Source organism: Schistocerca serialis, chromosome 1, assembly GCF_023864345.2.
Source record: "Schistocerca serialis cubense isolate TAMUIC-IGC-003099 chromosome 1, iqSchSeri2.2, whole genome shotgun sequence".
Taxonomy (NCBI): domain Eukaryota; kingdom Metazoa; phylum Arthropoda; class Insecta; order Orthoptera; family Acrididae; genus Schistocerca; species Schistocerca serialis.
Window position 1 is genome coordinate 802,742,984 of NC_064638.1, and position 21,284 is coordinate 802,764,267.

The window sequence follows — 21,284 nt, forward strand, 5'->3', positions numbered from 1 at the left end:
AGAAGTATTGCAACAAATGCCAACATCTCGTAGTCTCTACTGTCACCGAATCTATGCCTTTTGGCTGCATACTGATTTCTGTGAGAGACCATCATTTGAAGCACTTCATTATTAAAAAACTGTTGGAACTAGTCAAGCGGTGTTTGCCCTTCCTTCATGTCAACTGTGCCCATTAGAGGCCACTCCACTTTTCCAATTATATTTCTTGAGGTTTTGAACTTTTTTCTTTGATAGCTTTGCTAGTTTGTTTGGTTGTTGTTGCTGTTGATGGCTTTGTTGTTGTTGTACTGTTGGAGAGTCCTGGTACCACATCAAAGGTTAATGATTGTTTTTGTGTTGTATTCATAACATTACGATAGGCAGAAATGTCCGAACCACAAAGCATAGTAGTATTGAGTTGGCTTGCTGGTGGTTTACCTACACTTGGATTTTCTTCAGCGCTCGTATCTTCATCTGTTACGTCATCAGGTGAATTTAGAGGAGGGTGTAACATGCATACACACCACTATTTGGTATTTCATCGTCGTTTATTTCTAAAATGTCCAAAAGTTCCAACAGCGTACATCGTTTCCTGTGAATATAAGATGACAATTTATTACGCTGATGTTCTTCTGGAAGGACAGTTCAAATCATCCATGAATTAGCATTGACGAAAACTTTCAATTGTAATACAACCCTGCAAATAACATAATTTATTTCTTTATGATGTTATATTAATAGTACCAGAATTAGTGTCACCATATGGAAGAAACCATATATATATATATATATATATATATATATATATATATATATATATATATATATATATATATATGCCCCTCGATACCGAAATCATTCAGTTTGTAGCATCAAAATGACTGTGGCAGTGAGTTCGTGACTCAACATACTTCACTAAAATATGCGTCACAGCAGGTTTCAACAGTGTAGCAATGTGTTGTTCATGGAAAGAAATAATTTCAAAACGAAGTGACGTCGTCCTCCCAGAAGGGCGTGAGGGTCATATGGGACAGCATCCTGTTAAAGACAAAGTTACACTAGCTGTTGAATGGAGTGGAGTACCTGCAGATTTATGTGTGGGGTAGGTGCTCATCAGTTCTAATGTAGTGGGAAAAGAATGGAGATGGGCAGCACGCAAGACAGTGATGTGACTCTAGCAGCGAAGAGTGTGTTGCACACTGTCAGTTGCATGGAGTAACTACGTCCTAACGAGCATATCTGAACTTACTGCAGGCTCAGTCAAAAGAGAGCAGATGACCACGTGCGAAGTCTCATGCGTTGATGGTGCCTGGAACGGCTAACAGTCTGGAGCGGAATGAGGCGTATGATGTCAGCATTGACTTGATAAAGTATGTTTCTGAGATTCGTGTCAGCAGTGTGCGATTTATTGTGTTATTTCGTCTTCACGGCCGACAGAGCAAAACACAAGCACTGGAAGGGAACTAAATGGTCCCAAAGAAAAAATCCTCCATCCCGATTCACAGAATATAATAAATAAATCAGTTGTTCAGCCAAGTAAGATACGGGTCAAAAAGGGTCTTATGAGAAACTTAAGAAGGTATATTTGTGGTAGCGCAGATAAAAAAAAAAATTAATGAAAGAGAATTTGTTTGAAAGTGCACTTAATCCAGCGGAAAAAGCATTAAAGTTTTATTTAAAGAAATAGGGGCCACCTATTTGGCTACAACATCCGAATTACAAATGCACGGTTAAAACATGTTGCAGAGCTTAATGAAATTAGGACGTAACACGAATGTCACGCTTCATTTTCTACTGTTACGCCATCGCTAGACTGCTGAATTAAAGCAGGTCCAGCGCAGCTGTGTGTGAGGGAATTGGGCAGTTTCATGCGCAGTCTGACAGCGCCCTTAACGACATCGAGCCCACGCCAGTTTCCATCACGCTATAGGCCGGCCAGAGGCCGAAACCAGTCTGGGCAGCTACGTCCATCAGACTACAGCAAGATTCTGAGTCCGCCCCATGGACTTAGGCACACAACGGGGAGACATCGCGCAATCGCCACAGCAGCACCGAACTTCTGCCTCGGAGGGCAGCGGTTGGCAACCAGAGCGGTATTTCCGCCACCCTCCGCATCAGGGTGAGTCTTAAACTAGAGATGGGTAGTTCCTGAACGAACGGATGCAAAGGAACGGTTCACCAAGATGAACGAAAGGACCGAGGAACGAATTCCAAGAAACGATCGGTTCATAGTTCACTTCGGTCTCGGCGGTCTACTTATAGTTCCTGGGAACGAGGAACGATCGGTCCATAGTTCACTTCGGTCGCGGCGGTCTACTTATAGTTCCCGGGAACGAGGAACGATCGGTTCATAGTTCACTAGTTCACTTCGGTCGCGGCGGTCACTTCGGCAGTTCTCGTTCCAGTCTCGGTCGCGTGCTCGTCTCAGTCTCGGTCTCCCTCGGCCGCACTCGTCGTTCTTCGCATGACCACCTGTCTCAGTTCCACTGCCGATTGCTCCTAGTTAGTTCAGTATCCAGTTGTTCGTTTCATTCATTGCGCTCGCCAATTTTACATGTGTTCCAAACTGTTCTTCCACTTGGGTCTGGCTATTCAGCGTCCACGACCGGTAATCCAAAAGTATTTTATAGTTACGTAAATTACATAAAAATCAAGTTGTATGTAATAGGTACGTCTTTTCAGGTAACAAAAGGGCATATCAGCTCACTTCATTATATCGATGAACAGCAGAAGACATACTTATAACAAGGCTAGTTTTTTTTCTTATTCATATATTTTTTGGTATCATCGATTTGATTTAGCAACTAACTTTCAATAATTTGCTTAATTTTTAATGTAAGAAAATTCATGTAAAACGATTTTCGTGTATCTTTCATATACAAAACATTACATTTAGAAAGGCTCTAATTATTTTTAAGTTTGGTTGATTCCAATATGCATTACCTGTTAGTTTGCTTTCTTTGAAAAAAAAAAGTGGGTTGTGGGTCATTTTGGCTCAGTAGCAAAAGCGGTGCCTCTCCATTTGAAAAGACATAGATTGCCATAAAATCGTATTTACTTATTATCTCAAAAACATTTGTTCAGAAGGAGCTTTCTAACCAAAAACTGTATTACTGCGAACTTAATTATTATTGCTGCATTAACTTTAATAATGCAACATAAAAACCTAATTTTTACTAAGCGTATGACGCAAGTATGATGAGAAAACCAAATTTTATTTTATGCTTCCATAAAGTCTACTTCGCCCACGAACTCAGAGAGAACGTGAAGTATAGATAGGGTGTAAACGATTATTGTTTACAACGTAGCATACCTATGTAGTGGAAGTCGAAAAGAATAATTTTATACAAGACACTTGTGGTCTATTAAGTCGGGAAACAGCCACCAACAGGTTTACAAGACTACATATGCTATAGCCCATGCGCGTCGCGTGAGATTTTCATGTTCTCTTCTCCAACTGTTTACTCATCATCATCGATTGTTTCGCCATTGTTGCTTGCATTTTAGCTTGTTATTTCTTCACTGCCTAATTATTACATGTTGGTCTATTTGTTGTATCTGCTCGTAACTGGCAACACATCGTCCGTAACTGGCGAGCAGTCTGCACTCGGGGTCGGTTTTCCGTGCGCCACCCTATATTATTTCCCTGCGATCAGCCACACAACGCTACAGTTGGCTAAGCGAGAGGTTCTGCAGAATCACAGAAATTACTTCTAAAAGTGTGTAAGAATTTTGTAATGAATAAAAACTCTATACTCCAGGGGGAGGCAAGTGCCCCCTCTTGGTGCCCTCCATCCTTCAGTCACCTACACTACTAGTTTTCAGTTTTTCATAAGAAACATATACCAAGCACAAATAAACGGTGAACGAGTAAAAATGAACGGTTCCCAAAAAAGAACGATCAGTAGTGAACTAGCTCCCGAGGATGAACGAGTTTGCCCATCTCTATCTTAAACCCACTGTGGCGGCCTACAGGGCTTCAGCGGACGTACGTGACGCTGGTAATGCTCAGTGAGGGTCGCATAGTGCTAAATCAGGCACGCGCTGCTGACTGAGATAAACAGTGTCAGCAAAGCAGCAAGTGGGCGTCAAACGGCCATCCCACCGCCGCGGCCTTCAAACGTCATCGGCGTCACTGGTGGACCACACGGCTGGAGGGGGGGAAATCCAGGGACGTCGCAGCACTCCGATATTGTGAGCCGAGACGAACAAAGTTTTATATCTTGCAGCAGAGGTTTGCTAGTGACTCCTGGCCAGCACCACCACAGCTTCAACAAACCGCCAATCCACCACTTCTACTCCACAGCGGCCCTACTCACCCCGGGTCACTGTACTACATTCACATATCGATTTATTTTCCGGCAAACTTTGGAAAAATCAGTGAAGAACAAGGAGAACAGTTCTACCAGGTCATCAATGAGATGGGAAAGAGATACAAGGGAAGGTGGAATGCAAACATCATGGCTGATAGCTATTTTGTGCTACAGACGGATGGCACTAGTGAAGAGAATCTATCAAGAAAGAAATGTCCCCCTCCCCCTCCCCCACTAGGAAAAACTTGGTGCCGAGAAACCAGCGAAAAGAAATTAAATTTTCATACATGTGCTGTATTATTGTAGTAATTATTAACATTTTAACTGAACGTACACGACTTAATCTAATGATAGTGAATCTATACGAGATTACAAAATAAATAATTTATTTTTAATTCAGTTACAAAAAACGCCTTCTAGAAGCAAAATGTGATTTCAGATGAAACTTCAGACGTGTTTTGTACAAAAAAGTGACCTGATACAGAAAACTAAGATCCAATTTTAAATCAGAATAAAAAGATACATTAAATATCGCCTTACTGTCACAAAGCATCTTTGTAAAAGTTTGAAGATGCAGCAAAGTGTAATGTATTTAGTGACTCTATGTGCAATATATTTCTATTATAATCAACTGTATATTACAATGAAGGCACAGCTGTCGTTGTTCAGGAGAAAAACAACTCCTATTCCAACACTTATGCTTCACTTATGATCCATCTGTAAAGCTAATAGAAAGCTCTGGAAACAACTTCTGCACGTGCATCTCGCACATCCCATTTTATCTGCTGAACAAAACGGTTCCCAGCACATGAAAAGCAGTCGTACACATATTGCTGAGTCAAAACATTACGGCCACTGCCGATCGCGAAATTCAATGCCGCCTGGCGCCGTAACGAAAGTATACAGTTTATAACTGGTTTAAGTGCTGACATTTTTATATGTGGTACCTTAATATACACGCATCAGTGTGTTGGCTGTTTCTTCTCTCCATCAACGGTCTTCCTACAAACACGCCACAAACCTTACGACCTGAAGTTTTCTTCACGGCCGTAACTGCACCACTATGTGGAGTATGCCTGTCACAATAGACTTACCGTTTTGCGTCCACGCGTCCGCACTTCAACATCTGATTTGCTGCCCAGGGGTAAGTAAACATTAACGACTTGCTCTTGCCATATGAACTTAGAAATACTAACAAACCTAAACACATACATCTGTAATAGCTATAATTACACTACTGGCCATTAAAATTGGTAGACCAAGAAGACTACGTGCTACAGACGCGAAATTTAACCGATAGGAAGAAGATGCTGTGATATGCAAATGATTAGCTTTTCAGAGCATTCACACAAGGATGGCGTCGGTGGCGACACCTACAACGTGCTGACATGAGGAAAGTTTCCAACCGGTTTCTCATACACAAACAGCAGTTGACCGGCGTTGCCTGGTGAAACGTTGTTGTGATGCCTCTTGTAAGGAGGAGAAATGGGTACCATCACGTTTCCGACTTTGATAAAGGTCGGATTGTAGGCTATCGAGATTGCGCTTTACCGCATCGCGACATTGCTGCTCACGTTTGTTGATATCCAATGACTGTTAGCAGAATATGGAGTCGGTAGGTTCAGGAGGGTAATACGGAACACCGTGCTGGACCCCAAAGGCCTCGTATCACTAGCATTCGAGATGACAAGCATTTTATTCGCATGGCTGTAACGAATCGTACAGCCACGTCTCGATCCCTGAGTGAACAGATGGGGACATTTGCAAGACAACAACGATATCCACGAAAAGTTCGACTACGTTTGCAGCAGCTCAGACTGTCAGCTCGGAGACCACGGCTGCGGTTATCCTTGACGCTGCATCACAGACAGGAGCGCCTGCGATGGTGTACTCAACGACGAACCTCGGTACACGAATGGCAAAACGTCATTTTTTCGGATGAATCCAGGATCTGTTTATAGCATCATGATGGTCGCATCCGTATTTGGCGACATCGCGGTGAACGCACATTGGAAGCGTGTGTTCGCCATGGCCATACTGGCGTATCACCCGGCCTGATGGTATGGGGTGCCATTGGTTACACGTATCGGTCACCCCTTGTTCGCACTGACGGCACTTTGAACAGTGGACGTTACATTTCAGATGTGTTACGACCCGCGGCTCTACCCTTCATTCGATCCCTGTGAAACCCTACATTTCAGTAGGATAATGCACAACCACATGTTGCAGGTCCTGTAGGGGCCTTTCTGGATTCAGAAAATGTTCGACTGCTGCCCTGGCCAGCACATTCGACAGATCTCTCACCAATTGAAAATGTCTGGTCAATGGTGGCGGATCAACTGGCTCGTCACAATACGCCAGTCTCTACTCTTGACGGACTGTGGTATCTTGTTGAAGCTGCATGGGCGTCTATACCTGCACACGCCATCTAAGCTCTGTTTGACTCAATGCCGAGGCGTATCAAGGCTGTTATTACGGCCCGAGGTGGTTGTTCTGGGTACTGATTTCTCAGGATTTATGCACCCAAATTGCGTGAAAATATAACCACATGTCAGTTCTAGTATAATATATTTGTCCAATGAATACGCGTTTATCATCTGCATTTATTCTTGGTGTAGCAATTTTAATGGACAGTAGTGTATTAGTCTGCAAATGATATAAATACAGATTTAATGTTTTTCAGTACGCCATCCTCAGTCACCAATAGAAATACCTGTAATTATACCCGTTACACCCAGTATAAGCTTAGCAGAGACGAATGGGGCACTGCCGTCGACAAATGTGGTAATCCAATGACAGAAGCGACTTTGCCAAAGAACAGACCGTAATTTTCGGTGCCTGGGAATAAGCGTCTCGGAAACGGTGAAACTGATTGTATGTTTATGTGCTACTGTCGTGAACATCAATGGAAAGTGGTTTAAGCGTGGTGAGACCACGAGTAGGTGACATGTTACTGGATGTCTACGCATTATTACAGAACGTAGACGTCGGGGACTTGCCTATCAATTACGATAGGTGACGGTTTGCGTCAGGTATGACCACAGTGTAAATGCTGGTCCAGATACAAGTGTTTCCGAGAAGACTGGGGAGTTCAGATTGTTGAACATGAGGCTCCACAGCAGACACCTCCTACGTGTTCCGATTTTTAACCAACGTAATGCCTGGTCGGCTGAACCCCTTTTCGTGTTACAACGGGCCGATTTTCGATTATCGATCTCTGTCATCCAGGCGGACGGCTGCTAGAAACAAGCACCGCGCCATGGTTGGAGGCGTGTGGGGCAGTGTTATGCTTTGGTGGACATTCATTAAGGCTCCTGTGGCACTAATCGAAGGTATCTTGTAAACTGTAAATGTGGTATGGCTTACATAGGTCAAACTACACGCACCGTGAAAGAACGCTGCACTGAACATCAACGTTACAGCCGCCTTTTGCAGCCAAGCAAGTCTGCTATTGCTGAACATTGTATTTCTACTGGACATCCAATGGAGTATGAGAAAACAATGATTTTGTCCAGAGCAACGTCTTTCTGGGATTCCGTTATTAAAGAATCCGTAGAAATACGACTGGAGGAAAATCTGTTAAACCGTGACAGCGGCTACCAGCTGGACAGTGCATGGAATCCCATCATCTCCACGATTTGCTCAAATCGAAGACGACAGAGTGCGTCGACGGCCGTGGCAAACAGCAACGCAGAGGGCGACTGAGTTCCGCTATTCCACCAGCGAGGGCGCTGCCGGCGGGCAGTGTGGTTCAACTATCAAGTTTTCGACGCATGCGCAGAATACTTACAGTACGCTATATATTGTGGAACGGAGGACGTTTTCGCCAGTCTGCCACGGCTCACCTGAAGATGACTGGCAGGTGCTCAGTTGAAATATCGTGCGAAATATTGAACGACGACCGGCTGCAAGCCCGAAATTTGTTTGAACAAAATTCACATAAGATTGTCGATGTTTGATGAAGATCGTTTAAGCGCATTAATCCACAATGATCCACGTCAATGTACCCGAGAACTGGCATATCTGATCAACTGTGATCATTCCACCATCATGCGACATATGCATGCAATGGGAAGGTTCAAAAGTTAAGTGGGTGGGTACCGAATGCTCTAAGCCTAAATCGCATAACTCAGCGGCTGGCCATATCTGCAGTTTGTCAGCAACTGGACTGCGAGCAAAGCCAATCAGCGCTATCTTGTATCATTACTGGTAACGAGAAATGGTGTCTTTGTTATAACATAAGGAAAAGAAAGCAAAGGTTGAGCCCAAACAAAGCAGAAACTCCCGAAATGAAGACCTGCGGGTTCAAATGGCTTTGAGCACTATGGGACTTAACATCGGAGGTCATCAGTCCCCTAGAACTTAGAAATACTTAAACCTAACTAACCTAAGAACATCACACGCATCCATGCCGAGGCAGGATTCGAACCTGCAACCGTTGCGCTCGTGCGGTTCCAGACTGAAGCGCCTAGAACCGCTCGGCCACTCCGAACGAACACACCTGTACGCATCTACAAAAAAATAATCTAATGCATCTGGTGGAACAACGACGATGTGGTGTACTACGAGGTGTAACCATCACTGTTGACATTTAGAGTCAACAATATAGACGTCTTACAGACGCAATCCGAGAACAACGACGAAGAAGACTGCGTGAAGTGATACTTCACGATATCGCATTGTGCAAGACTGACAGAAAACGCTATAAAGGATTTGAACATTAAGTCATTTTGTAACCAACTTATTCACCTGATTTTGCGCCCTCAGATTTTCATCTTTTCCGCTCTCTATCGAACAACCTTCAAGGAAATTCCTTTACGAACAAAAATGCACTTCGAACATGGTTCGGAGTATTCTTAGTCTCAAAACCGCCCGATTTCACAGTCGTAATATCGAAAAGTTGCCCCAGCTTTGACAGATTGTTGAAAATAGTGAAGGAGAATATACACACACACATCAAAAAAAGTTTTGCCTCAAATCGGTTCCTAGAGTTCCGGAACCTGTACAGACAACAGGAATAGAGATCAACATAAATATTATTTCCGCCCTTTTTATTGCTCAGGGAAAACCACACATTGCATGTTGTACCACAATACACCGAGATCTTCAGAGGTTGTGTCCAGATTGCTTACACACTGGTACCTCTAATACCCAGTAGCACGTCCTCTAGCACTGATGCATGCCTGTATTCATCGTGGCATACTGTCCAAAAGTTCATCAAGGCACTGTTTGTCCAGATTGTCCCAATCCTCAACAGCGATTCGGCGTAGATCCCTCAGAGTGGTTGGTGGGTCACGTCGTCCATAAACAATCCATACCAGGCATGTCCGATTGCGTTCATGTCTGGAGAACATGCTGGCCACTCTAGTCGAGCGATGTAGTTATCCTGGAGGAAGTCATTCACAAGAAGTGCCCAACGGGGCGCGAATCGTCGTCCATGAAGACTAATGCCTCACCAATATGCTGCCGATATGGTTAACTATCGGTCGGAGGATGGCATTGACGTATCGTACAACCGTTACGGCGCCTTTCGTGACCACCAGCGACGTACGTCGGTCCCACATAATGTCACTCCAAAACAGCAGGGAACCTCCACCTTGCTGCACGCGCTGGACAGTGTGTCTAAGGCTTTCAGTCTGACCGGCTTCCCTGTAAAAACGTCTCCGATGATTGTATGGTTGAAGGCATACGCGACACTTATCGAAGAGAACGTGATGCCAATCCTGAGCGGTCCATTCGGCATGTTGTTGGGCCCATCTGTACCGCGCTGTATGGTGTCGTGGTTGCAAAGATGGACCTCGCCATGAACGCCGGAAGTGAAGTTCCGCATCATGCACTTTATTGCGCACAGTTTGAGTCGTAACACGACGTCCTGTGGCTGCACAAAAAGCGTTATTCAACATGGTGGCGTTGTTGTCAGGGTTCCTCCGAGCCATAATACGTAGGTAGCGGTCGTCCACTGCAGTAGTAGCCCTTGGGCGGCCTGAGCGAGGCATGTCATCGACAGCTCCTCTCTCTTTGTATCTCCTCCATGTCCGACCAACATGGCTTTGGATCATACCGAGACGACTGGACACTTTCCTTGTTGAGAGCCCTTCCTGGCTCAAAGTACCAATGGGGACGAGATCGAACCGCGGTATTGACCGTCTAGGCATGGTTGAACTACAGACAACACGAGCCATGTACCTCCTTCCTAGTGGAATGACTGGAACTGATCGGCTGTCGGGTCCCCTCCGACTAATAGGCACTTCTCAGTCATGGTTGTTTACATCCTTGGGCGGGTTTCAAAAAATGGCTCTGAGCACTATGGGACTTAACGTCTGAGGTCATCAGTCGCCTAGAACTTAGAAATACTTAAACCTAACTAACCTAAGGACATCACACACATACATGCCCGAGGCAGGATACGCACCTGCGACCGTAGCGATCCCGCGGTTCCAGACTGTAGCGCCTAGAACCGCTCGGCTACTCCGGCCGGCTTGGCCGGGTTTAGTGACATCTTTGAACAGTCGAAGGGACTGTGTCTGCGATACAGTATCCACAGTCGACGTCTATCTTCAGGAGTTCTGGGAACCGGGGGTGATGCAAAACATTTTTTCATGTGTGCATTATTGATGACTGAAGTCTCCGTTATCTATGTCTGATTTTTGTTTATTAAAGATATGGAAGAACACTACGAACTTTTGCACCAACCCAATGGATTGTGTGGAAAAGTTGCAACTACAGGCTATTACGCATTATTGTTCCGGCCCATCAGCTTACAGGGTGTCTTCTCTATGACTCGTCAGGCTCATTTACTCTACTATTTATGCAGGTATCTGAACTTTTGTTTTTGCAGTGGTTAGCTGGCGTCAAGTGTTCCGTGCGACGCTCTGTGCTGACAGAAATATTCGGTTTGTTTCCCGACACGAGCAAAATTAGTTTGCGAGTGTAAATTTAAGTACCCATCCGATAGAGCGGTCCCAGGTTACTCTAGTGCGATATTAGTTTCTACGTAAAACACGTAGAACAAGTAGCACCCCAGCAGCGACTGAACAGCGCGGCTGCATGTCGGTAGCAGTCAGAGCGGGCCAGGGCGGTATTGTCGTTGCTGGGGTACTGGTTTATCTTAGTGTTTTACTGTCCCTGTTAATACAGATGGATAAAACGATTATCGCACTAGAGCAATTTGGGCTGCTGTATCGAATGGACAATTAAAGCTACGCTTGCAAAATAATTTTGCTCGTAACAGGAAATAAAACGATTTCCATCGACACTGGGTTTCGCATGAAAGACGTGATAAGCGTTTGGGCTGCCACCAGCTACATATTGCAGAAGCTTAATTGGAAATATCTCCGAATCACCAGAGAAAATGCGCATGCCTCCACACAGGAGAGACAGCATGTAGGTGATACATACAATGCGTTTTTCATGGGCTTAAGTCGGCATCGGTCTCTTTATACATGGCGTCCGGGGAGGAGTGGTCAGTAATCGGGGATGTGACAGACATGATCGTTCGAAGCAAAATAGTGAAGTGCACATGAACTCTAAAATGCAAACCGTAAGAGCTAGGTGTACTTGTACAGAAGAAGGATGTGTTTCACTGTAGCGAAGATGAAAAAGCACTCGTAGCTCTAAAGGTATCCATTTTAGCGCCCATATCTACCTGATATTTTTTTCTTGCTGCGGTCCATATTACCACTGCTTAATACGAGTAAAGCAAAGAGTATGAAGTAAAAGACAATTTCTGTTCTTGTATCCAACATATATGGAAGTTAAAGAAACAATGAGGACTTAGTCTTCCGTGATGGCAATGTTGTATAAAACATCGTCGGACGTCTTGCGGCTTGAACTTAAGAAACAGTAATGAACATGGTGTACAAGTTCAGTACCTTCACAGGATGTCTTCCTAAGTGCTCTTAGTTCCAAAGTTATGTATTTCAGAGCCCATGTTTACTAGACTTGTTTGCTTCAAATGATCGTCCCTGCCATATCCATAAATATAGGCTCTTCCGCCTGGGACAACCAGTTGGCTACGGTCGCAGGTTCGAATCCTGCCTCGCGCATGGATGTGTGTGATGTCCTAAGGTTAGTATGTATAAGTAGTTCTAAGTCTAGGGGACTGATGACGTCAGATGTTTACTCCCATAGTGCTTGGAGCCATTTGACCCATTTGAACAACCAGTTGTTATTGTTGTGGTCTTCAGTCCAGATACTGGTTTGATGCAGCTCTCCATGCTACTCTATCCTGTGCAAGCTTCTTCATCTCCCAGTACCTACTGCAACCTACATCCTTCTGAACCTGCTTAGTGTATTCATCGCTTGGTCTCCCTCTACGATTTTTATCCTCCACGCTGCCCTCCAGTACTAAATTGGTGATCCCATGAAGCCTCAGAACATGTCCTACCAACCGATCCCTTCTTCTAGTCAAGTTGGGCCAAAAATTTCTCTTCTTCCCAATTGTATTCAATACCACCTCATTAGTTATGTGATCTACACATCTAATCTTCAGCATTCTTCTGTAGCACCACATATGGAAAGCTTCTATTCTCTTCTTGTCCAAACTATTTATCGTCCATGTTTCACTTCCATACATGGCTACACTCCATACAAATACTTTCAGAAACGTCTTCGTGACACTTAAATCTATACTCGATGTTAACAAATTTCCCTTCTTCAGAAACACTTTCCTTGCCATTGCCAGACTACATTCACAACCAATGTAACGCCAAATTCTCGAAGGGAAAGGCAGCAACATAAAAACTAATCACACAGAAACATAAAAACTCATCACATGACATACTTTGAGACCAAAAATTTTTCGTGGCTGAAGCATACTTTTTTTTAACTAACCAGTGTATACAGCTTTCAAAGTGAAATTTTCCTTTCAACATTTTAGCTTAATGCAAATATACAAGATGATTCAGCTGCCCCTACGGACAGTTTACATGCAATGCCTTCAAAAACCACGCTCGATATTTTCATATTCTCTCGCTTGTTACATGGAAACTATTAGTGCTACAGAAAAAATGAACGGAACATTTTTATAGAAAATTTAATGTAATTAACTTTTGCACTCGGATACGTTTTTGCTGGAGGCGACAGTTTTCGAGTCATTCAAAAAACGCGTTTTAAGGCCTCTTTTGTACGTTTTTCTTGAATAATTGGAAAACTACAGCCTCTAGCGAAAATGTATCCCAGTACAGAATTTAATCGCCATTAAATTTTCTACAAAAAGGTCATGTTCCTTTTTTCTGTAGGACTAATAGTTTGAGTGTAGCGAGAGAGAGAATATGATAATCTTGCATGTAGTATTTGAAGGCACTGTGGATTGCATAAAACCCATGGGTAGGGACAGATGAATCAGCCTGCATATGTGTGCAGATTTTTCAGTGGTACTACAACATCAAACGTATGATTTGACGTATAGGAAGAAATGGTGAGTATATTGTGTGCTCTGTTCACTTTCCAGAAAGTACTTGTGAGTGGTGCCCTCTGTAATGAACACACAGAGACGCCCTGCCTTGTGGAGGGAGCAATTTCGGAGAACGCCGTGAATTACATTTAATTGCTAAATAATTCTGCAGGCTTCATTCTGGTCAGCCAGCCGTTGGGAAACTCTCGTTCGGATAAGTGGCTTCGGACACATACATTTATTTCCGGATCATTTATGTTTTAATTAAGAAATGCATTGATTTAGTTGAAACGGTTAAGCGTAGGCGTTAACGACTCTCTCTGGTGGCTCGAATAGTATTGAGAGATCTAAATTAGAAGCGATGTCACCCTCACGCTTTGCTCTCGCACAGCTCACACCCTTTATACAACACATCAAGCTCGATTATAATACTATACGTGGCTTAGTCGAACTAACATCACATTTCGAGAAAAATGTTCGTTATTAGATATCCACACTTTCTATGCAGTCAGAGGCTTTTGTCACCGCTGGGTTGCGCCAGGTTTTGGGTCATAGGATATACCGAATACGGACAATCACTACTCGTTAACATCATACATTGTCTTTTGTTAGAATCAGACTACAGATAGAAATAAGTGAGGCCGAACGCAGCAAGACTGTATATTCCCTCAACTATATTCCACATTTGAAACAAGTATCCAGCTCCGTTCTTTGCCATGTTATTGTACTCGTATGTTAAAGCGAGGCAAACATTAAAATCAACTATCCTTCCCCCTGACCTAATACATTAAGTGGCAGAAACCGAGGAACTTTGAAGCTGACGTACGAAACAACAACTATCACAATAAGTTGTCATCTCGTCCATGAAAAGCCAGTGGCAAATGAGGTACAAAAACAAGCTAAAGGACAACGGATCATAAGAGAAAAGGACTCCAGTTGATAATTTTTGGAAAATCAAAAGTAGATATATTGAAAGACTGAGGCAGGAAAAACGTTAAAGCCTGATTCCAGTGATGAGCTTCTCAACTCTCGTACATGAATCTACACGCAACTGACTGTTAATATTTTCAGCAGTGGCATTAACGCGTAAAGATTTATATTCACCCAACTGTTGGTGCATTGTTCAACAATGAGTGCCAACTAATGAAAGTGATTTAAGTTACTGTATGTGAACGTATATCCATCCCATCTTGTTCCATTTTTGAAAATTCAATGTATCACTGCAGTGCCAGTGATTTCCATTTGATGCGTTGTTGCCTGGACTGGTGTTTCACAAGCTGCGATATCGTCGCGAAAAAACAGTGACCCGTAGATGTAATAAGTTTCCTTTAATTTACGTCTATGGTCACAAATTTTTTGTTAACAGATTACCGGTTTCGGTCTTTAATGACCATCATCAGATCTGCAGCAAAAATGGGAAAAGCATAAATACACTCGCAAACTGTATACAGTGCTTTCACTGGTATGAATAAATCAACGCAACCACCAATCGTAATGGAGATTTGTGTGGGGGCGTTATTGAGAAGCTTCAATATTGTTGTGGGATTGAATTGTGTCTCTGGCGTAACGCATCTCTTGTACTTACCATATTTATTTCGTTGCTAGATCACAAAACTATTCAGATTTAACTTATTACCTAACAAAGACTAACTGAAAATTATTTCTTCGTTGGCTTGTGTAGTTCGTTTGATACTAACGACAATCTGTACGTGATTTTTAAGAAGCGTTGGGCACCTAAGAATGAAAATGCCGGTCTGGGTGCCTATTTCTTGACACAGTCATACAAACATTACTATTTGAAAACACAAAGAACGGAAAGTACATGATTCACAGACAAATGACATTCTGCTCTGTTTACGTGAAGTGGACATCTCTACAGGATGGTTATCCTCTCACAGAACTCAAAGTTTCAAATTGATTGCGGTGAAGACCTTCCGTGTGCGAAACTCTCGAAAGAGGGCACGACATCAAAGGGAAAGAAAAGCAATAAACAGATCACTTCTTTGGCAGAGATCGTTTTGATAGCAACGCCATCGAATTTGTTTGCAATCGGAAAGGAAGAAATTAGTTCGATATTGCTAGCCCGTAAAAGTGTTTGTCAAAGCCAAGGCTACGGCGTGTGGGAAAAGGATAAATGGAAAAAAAGTGGGTGAGTTGGGGAGGGGAGGGCCGGGGAGGAAGGGATAGCCGTGCTGTCTACAGTGAAGAGGGTTGGTCCTGAGAGAGCCTGTGCAGTACTGGATGATTGGCTCAGAGCTCGTAACGGACGTTCTTTGAATTTGCAATGTCCGAACCGACCTTGCGAGCAAGCGCTTGGCAGGCACAAGCACCTCAGAGTGAACGTGAGTGAGACGGTAGATATATGTTAACAGTGCTCCAGTCGAGATAACCTCCTTTTTTTATTTTGGTTCATTAATGCTACCGCCCCACAGTGACACTTGACTGTAACTTTTCACAGACATATAACTTTCTAAGCGTTTAGATGAACATTCTGTACCGTTCGAAAAAAAAAAGTGGATCATCGAAATGATAAAACGCGAGACTAATTTGTTGAATCCCTTCATCACCTATTAGGAAAGAAACTGTTATAACTGATATATTATGCGTCAAACGTTTTCTGCTTGTACGTTAAACGAAAATGTTTCTCGTACGCAAGCACCAAGCACCAGCTACGAAGTAATTCTTCAATTATATATAACTGGAATTAAAAGCTAGTGTGTCTGGGATTCGTCGCGGAATGCGTTCTTTCGATTCGTAAGTCGGTTTCAGGGGTATTGTACGTTGTTCGTCAAGTAATCCATCAATTATTTCCGTGAGCAGCAGCTGAGAGTAAAATCTACACCGCAGTTCTGGTTTAAATCCGATCACGTAGACGAAGTCCCAGTATTATACGGAAAAGAAAATAACGTTTGGGGAACGTTCAGGATCCAAAGGAAATGTGGCGGTTGCAGGGCCTCACACATTGACGCCAGAGAAACGGCAACTTCGGGGCCAGGGATTTACTCTGGACTGTCGCAGATTACCAGCGGTAAGGACGCGTCTCCGCATACCCACTAATCTGCCCGCTAGGGAGCCATGAGCGCCATCTAAATAATATTAAATGGGGTGAAGTTTACAAAGAGCCTAACGCTAGCTCAAAATTCAGCATGTTTCTTAATGAATTTGTATCCATTCCTTGAAGTAGTTTTCTCACTCAGAAATAAAAAAAAAATTAGCATTTTTAGAAATTCAACCACTAAGTGAGTAAAATAGTGGGTGAAAGTCTTTTGAAAATAGATCATGGTTAAAGAACTATTAAGGCATTTTTAAAACTACATGTGTGAAAACTGGTATTTGACTTCTCGGTAAGAAATAAAACATGCGTGTTTCATTGATTTTGGAAATTGAGCCCTGTAAGGGATGAAAATTTTTATGAAATTCTTTCGCTATGCAACCTTTTTCAAAGGTAAATCTATGAAAATATGATTTGTATTTAGCTTCTCTGTTAGGAATAAAAAAAGTACGTGTTCCACTGTTTTTGGAAAGTCAGTCCCTAAGGGCTTGAAATAGGGATGAAAATCTTTTAAAAAATTATTCGTTGTTTTAAAAAAATTTTATAGCTATGAAAACTGAATTTTCACTTCTCGGTTAAATATAAGGAAAAGTTTGTTATGGGATGAAAGTTTCTGTGGAAATATCAGCACAAGAACCCAAAACGCATGACTAACAAAAACTTTGGGCTCCGGTTACCGGAATCTCTTTTCTGTCAGAAGTACATTCGGAAGAGATTATGCTGCTATGGCCTTAATTATCGTGAAAATTTTGGAAGGTATTGAAATTTGTGAACAAAATAAAAAAATCCTTAAGGAAAAACAAAAAGAAATCAATGCAGGCCATATAGCTTACGGTAACGTAGCAGCGGGTGTTTAGCTAGTCTCCTACAAGGCACTAAAACTTACTGGCCCTTTAGCACGTAATCGTCACCGTTGTCTGCTCGAATGGCTATGAAACCAAGTTAGATGAATGCTGAGGACCGCCACATAGGTCGTCACTAGCCTGCAGGCACTAGGAGGTTATGAGGAAAGTACCAATGTGGGAGTCGCTGACGTGAGAGTCTAGGCCGCCTATCAGATCACGGTTAAAAAACACGACAATCACATACGGTTCAGACACCACAAAGCCACGACAATAGAAAACCAAAATGAATGCGGTAAAGTGTTTGTTTGGATGCAGAATGGAAAGGTCTTTACCGCCCATATTAAAGTTTTCTGAAATGAGAGTGGATTAAAGTGGCAGAAGAGTAAAACTTCAGCTGCATTTAATATATAAAAATGCCCTGAAAACTTCTACGAACAAGCACGCATGTGCGCGCACACACACACACACACACACACCCACACACACACACAAAAGCTAAAATCATGCGTTAGTTGGAAAGAATTGAAATGTTGTGGCAGACAGCAGTGGCTGGATGATCGCCGAAATAAAAAGGAGGAGCCAACCCCTCTTCATCATACTAAAATCTCCAGCCTAAAAGCTTAATCTGGAAGCCAGACACTACACAAGATATTATAGGGTTGTATTGTCATCAGCTAAAATAGAAGGCAGATCCACAACTAAATTTGCAGCTGCGCTTTCATCACAACGTAAAATGCGCTCGATTGAAATCTGGCGTACAGTGATTTGCACCCAGAGCCATCACAGAGTGGGGGTTCCTTTTGGTGGAGTACGAAACCTTGTGGTTGGGTACGGTGCCCTATTCTGAGGCCGACCACGATTATTTCACGCTGTCCAGAGTAGACGGTATGAGTACGCCATGGCCAAATTGCTGCCTTCACCGCTGACAGTCACAGGCAGAGTTACGTGGCTCGCTCTCTCACTCAACAGTGACATGACAGCGTGGAAGGGGATGGCGTATTGGCGTACTGTGTCACGTTGTGTTCTCTGCATGCCTCCTAGCCTGCTTCTTCAGCCTGTTCTGCTCTCTAGATTCCCACGTGCCCTGGTACCCAGTGGAATAAAACATGTTTCCTTTCATGTTGAGGAATGTAAAGGATGTCCGATATGATTCATTTTCTTTGATGGGTACATTTTCTGCACTGCCGGTAAGGCATTAAAAGCAATCGGGGCAGATGAGAAACTTCTTGTCCGGAAGACGCCTCAACTTCTTTAGTGACTTCACGATCGCTCCGAGATCAGTATGCACGGTGTATCCATTGGGAAGGCGAGCCCTGAACACGTTAGAAGAAATCGACGGAACAGCCAAGGGAACCTCCTTGCTTTGAACAGTAAGTCTGCACTATCTAAAATGGTATAAAGCAAAGATGTCTATCTAAAATGGTATAAAGCAAATATGTAATATTTAAAGGGAAGTTGAGTATTTTTAATAATATGACAACTCTAAAAATATGCTGGGAGTCTTCAGGAGGCAAGGTGCAAATCTACTCCAACTCTGATACAAAACTTTAAAATCATAATCCATCTTTAAAGGCAGTGCCTTTGTGAATGCCTTAGGATCCCATTGCTTCCTGTCGACTACTAACAAGTGTTTCCATGATTGGCGAGCAAAAGCATAGTGTGTAGACTTCTGTGGCATAGATGTCTTATAGACCTCTCCCGCCATGAGTTGTCGTCGCCCGATAATAGCGGCAGCTCACCAGCCTCAGCTTGGAGGATTGGAAAAGTGCTGGCTCGTAAGGCCCCAGAGATCAGGCTCATTCCTTCATGGTTCATACCTTTCAACGTTTTTAAATCGGAGGGTCTTGCACAATCACACACGATACTCTGATAATCGAACTGAAATCGCGCAAAAGCTCTTTGCAAATGGAGCAGACAGATTTGGTCTGTTCTCTTGAACTTTGGCTAGTACATTTTACAATTCTGCCTGCCTTTAGGGACCGTCTTTTTAGGACCCAAAGATGTAGCAACCAAGTAAGCTTTAAAACAAATGTAAGGCTCATAAACCCCCCTGTTTCCACGAAATTAAAAACAGTACTTGTTATCCTCAACTCTGTAAAGAAAAAAAAATAGTCACACTTCTTGGTTGAGAAATTAAGACCTCTCTTCTCCACCAATTTCTCCAGCCTACTAACAGTCAACTGCAACGCATTAATTATTTTTGCAAGGCTGCAAGAAAAACAAGCGCCAGAGAAATTGTCTACAAACGAAGACGTTGGAAAACAATTTTGACTGTCGCCTGGCTTGACGAGCTCTGTTCCCTTGTTCAAAGCGGACAGAGAGGACGACACCGATGCGATATTAAAAATAAATCGATAATTGTGGGGTGGGTGGATGAAGTTGTGAGGTGGTGGTGAGGGGTTCGGGGGGGGGGGGGGGAGTGGAAGACAGTCTAAAGACGTACTGAAAACGCGCAAACTCCCATACAGCTGTCCGAAAACATTTTGCCTCCAAGGTAATATTACAGGTCTTCTCGACGTCAAACTACAATACATCTGCCTCCCGAAGATGACGTATTGTTTACCCGTTTCCAGGAAGGTCACGCTATTACAGTTTGAGGAGACTCCGCAGGGTGGCTTGTTCTTAAACTGCAAGGTAAACTTAATAGTCATCGCAATAATCCCAGGTTGCCCTCCAGAATGATGACTGGGGAACCTTATGACTACTAAATGAGACACTGATCACAATTATTTTGATTTATTCCGATAAAATTATTGACAAAATAAATGAAAAACATTGGCAACAATAATGTAATAAAGCCTCAGCATATCTGATATAAGAATTGGGGTAGAAGGTGCGGGGGGGGGGGGGGGGGGAAGAAGCTAATAATCACGCAAGTGAATTAATTGCAATTATGCAGTGTCCAGTGACTGTCGTGATTTTAACTGACAACAGATAGTACTGCAGAAGGTAATATATCACACTTATGGTCGGAGATGAAAGTAGACCTTTCACTGTCGTTAAAACTCAAGTCTTCAGAGTGAAGCTCGAGGCAATCGAATTACTGTAAAATGACTTTAACATCCCTACCCATCAACTTGTGATTGTGGCTCAACTCAGCGTAGTACTGCAGGTGGAGGCTAAAGTGGGTCCGACATTTTTCTAAGTCCCCAATACTTTAGCTCAGTCGGTCCCTTAGCATGGAAGTCTCGCGACAGAAGCTCCCGCAGATCGAGAAATGACTTCTGATTGAATTTTAATTAAAAGGAAACTTCGACTGCCCTGTTTGTCTCCCTTACCAAATTCAGATTGGCTGGTCTCCCAATCTTTCAAGCGCCGACTGAAAATTTGCCCCTTACAAAATACTGGTTATCTTCCTCTAGGTAGTTAATCAGTAACTTTCGTCCTACCATCTTCTACAGAAAAGAGTCGCTTCACTAACCCTCTATCTTTCTCTGTGACCAACAGGCGAACTTCGTTGTCACTATCACGTTCCACTCCGTAATCAGTAGCGTATTTGCGTTAGCCAATGCTGGCGGTTCTTACTTTTCATCAACATTTGTTTATTGTGGAGTCAATGCATGCAGGATTATCTCACGTTTTCAAAGGGCATAAACTGGAGGGCCCCATTATGTCTTTGAGCTGTTTATCCCTGGTGACCAGCACTTTCTAGACAAACAGTCAACCTTCTATATCTGAGGACAGTAGTGCCTTCTGCTAAA